Source organism: Trichechus manatus, unplaced genomic scaffold (assembly GCF_000243295.1).
Source record: "Trichechus manatus latirostris isolate Lorelei unplaced genomic scaffold, TriManLat1.0 scaffold00118, whole genome shotgun sequence".
Classification (NCBI taxonomy): domain Eukaryota; kingdom Metazoa; phylum Chordata; class Mammalia; order Sirenia; family Trichechidae; genus Trichechus; species Trichechus manatus.
Genome location: NW_004444054.1, coordinates 4710055 through 4713814, shown reverse-complemented (window position 1 = coordinate 4713814; position 3760 = coordinate 4710055).

Sequence of the window (3760 nt, the reverse complement as noted above, 5' to 3'; positions counted from 1 at the left end):
TTAGGTTATTGATTCATTTTGAGTTAATCTTCATATACAGTATGACACAAGGATTTATTCTTCTGTACGTAAAAATCCAGTTGTCCCAGCACAATTTGTTGAAGAGACTATTCTTTCCCCATTGAACAGACTTCGCATTTTTGTCAAAAATCAATTGGCCATAGATGTATGGGTTTATTTCTGGATTCTCAATTCAATTTCATTGGTTTATATGTTTTTCTTTATACCATTACCATACTGTTGTGATTACTGTAGCTTTGTACTAAGTTTTGAGATCAGGAAGTGCAAGTCTTCCCAGTTTGTTCTTCCTTTTCAAGATTGTTTTTACTATTCAGGGCCCTTTGCAATTCCATATGAATTTAAAGATAGGCTTTTACATTTCTGGAAAAAAAAGGCTGTTGGAAAGAATCTATATGTTTTCTAAAAGGCAAATGAAAATTTGATAACAAAGAGTGATTATACCTGAAATTAATAATTCAATTGATGTATGTAATATCAGACTAGATCCAACAGAACAGGAATTATTAAATTAGAATGCATGTCAGTATAAAATATCCAAATTGAAGCACAGAGAGTAAAAAAAGATGGAAAAGAGCATAAGGGACATATGGAAAATGATGAAAAGTTTTAACTTGCAGGCAGTTGGAATTGAAGTAGCAGAGGAGAAAAAATGGCACAAAAACAGTATGTAAAGAAGTAACAGACAAAATTTTTCCAAAACCGATGGAAGATGTTAATCCACATATTAAAGATGTTGTACAGATCTCAAATAAGATAAATGCAGAGAAAACTAAACCTAGGCATATCACAGTCAAACTGCAGAAAACCAAATATAAAGAGAAAAATCTTAAAAACAGAAAGATAAAAATGACATATTACTGCCCTGAAATACCCTTTAAACTTGGAAATGAAACCACTCCTGGAGCTGGTACCAGCACTGAATAGGAATAATTAGGGCTTATTGACTAATAGCTGGAGACTGAGCATGGGCTACCTTGAGAGATAAAAACCTCTGGAGCGAGCCAACATGGAGCTATAGCCAGAAGCACCATGCCGTCCCTCTGCAGCAAAGATCTGAAAAACTAAGTAAAACAGATACAAACATCAATCCTAGAAACCCAAGTACCAAATAAAGGAATAAAGAACTTGATCAAGCACTGAATGGAATTGAAATTAGGACATTTCCGGAGAAATAGAAATTAAGGGAATACGTAAAAACCACACCAACCTTGCAAGAATTATTAAAGGAAGTCCTTCAGTTAGAGAACCAACAACATCAGACAACAACCTGAGTCTAACACATAAGACAGCATCAGCCAGATACCAACCTAGATAATGAACTCTCAAGGATAAAATTAAACTAAAAAATTTACAACAGGGAACCAGAGATGACAATCTGTAAATGACAATGACAGAACAATAAAAGAAGGAATGAACAGGGTAGATACAGAACTTTCAAATGGAGAGGAAGTCAAGGCTTTATCAAGTAATAAAAGACTGGTTTAAACTTAGGAAGATGGGGTAAATTTCAAGGTAACCACAAAGAAAGTTAACAAACCTACTCATCAAAACAAAGAAGAAAAACATAAAGTCTCAGTAAACACAAAATCTACAAAAACAAAACGGAAAAAAAAACAAACAAACAAAAGGAATTCAACAGAGAAGAATAAGAGGAACAAAGAAAACGTCAGCACCACAAAAAAGGCGTGACAAAATGACAGCAAAAAACTCACATCTATCAATACTCACACTGAACATAAATGGCTTAAATGCATAATAAAGAGACAGAGTGACAGAATGGATAAAAAACAGGACCCATCATTATGCTGTCTACAAGAGACACACCTTAGAAACAAAGACATAAATTTATTAAAAATCAAAGGGTGGAGAAAAATATATCAAGCAAACAGCTACCAAAAAAGAGCAGGAGTGACAATACTAATCTCAGATAAAATAGACTTTAAAACAAAATCCACCATAAAAGAAGAGCATTATATAATGATTAAACAGACAGTCCATCACAAAGACATAACCATAATAAACATCTACACACCAATGACAGGGCTCCAAAATACAAAAAACAAACTCTAATGGCACTGAAAAGAGAAATTGAAGTACCATAATAATAGCAGGAGACTTCAACACACCAGTCTTGGTAAAGGACAGAACATGTAGGAAGAAACTCAACAAAGACACAGAAGATCTAAAGGCCACAATCAACCAACTTGACCTCACAGACATATATCGAACACTTCACCAAACAGCAGCAAAGCACACATTCTTTTCCAATGCATACGGAGCATTCTCCATAATAGATCATATCTTAGGCCGCAAAGCAACCCTAAACAAAATCAAAAACCTTGAGATAATACAAAGTATCTTCTCTGATCACAATGCCACAAAAGTAGAAATTAATAACAAGAAGAGCAAGGGAAAAAAATCAAATGCATGGACATTGAATAACACCTTGCTTAAAAACCACTGGGTAACAGAATAAATCAAAGATGGAATCAAAAAATTCCTAGCATCAAATGAGAATGAAAACACATCATACCAAAACCTTTGAGACACATCAAAGGCAGTGCTCAGATGTCAATTTATAGTAATAGATGCACACATCAAAAAAGAAGAAAGGGACAAAATCAAAACATTAGCACCACAATTCAAACAAACAGAAAGAGAAGAGCAAAAGAAGCACACAGCCTCCAGAAGAAAAGAAATAATAAAGATCAGAGCAGAAATAAATGAAATAGAGAAGAGAAAAACAATAGAAAGAATCAACAAAACCAAAAGTTGGTTCTTTGAAAGGATTAACAAAATCAACAAACCATTGGCCAAACTGACAAAAGAAAAACAGGAGAGAACACAAAGAACACAAATAAGAAATGAAATGGGGGAATATTACAACAGATCCAACTGAAATAAAAAGGATCATAACAGAGTACTATGAAAGCTATACTCCAACTAACTGGAAAACCTAGAGGAAATGGACAAATTTCTAGAAACACACGGCCTACGCCAACTAACACAAACTGAAGTTGAAAATCTGAACAGACCCATAACAAGAAAAGAGATTGAAAAGGTAATTTAAAAAATTCCCAACAAAAAAAAGCCCTGGCCCAGATGGCTTCACTGGAGAATTCTACCAAACATTCAGAGAAAAGCTTACACCAGTACTATTCAAACTATTTCAAAACATAGAAATGGAAGGGATACTTCCAAATTCATTCTATGAAGCCGCATACCCCTGATACACAAACCAGGCAAAGACACCACAAAAAAAAAAAAAAAAAATTACAGACCACTATCTCTCATGAATATAGATTCAAAAATTCTCAACAAAAATCTAGCCAACAGAATTCAGCATCATATCAAAAAAATAATACACCACAACCAAGTGTTATTCATACCAGGTATGCAAGGATATTTCAACATTAAAAAATCAATCAATGTAATCCACCACATAAATAAAAGAATCACATGATCATCCCAATCAGCATAGAAAAGGTATTCAACAAAATCCAACACCCATACCTGATAAAAACTATCGATAAAATAGGTATAGAAGGGAAACTCTTCAACATAAGAAAGGGCATACATACAAAACCAACAACTAGTATCATTCTTAATGAAGAGAGGCTGAAAACATTCCCCTTGAGAGCAAGAACAAGACAAGGATGCCCTTTATCACCACTCCTATTTAACATTGCGCTCTGTCGTGGATTGAATTATGTCCCCCAAAAAACGTGTGTATCAATTT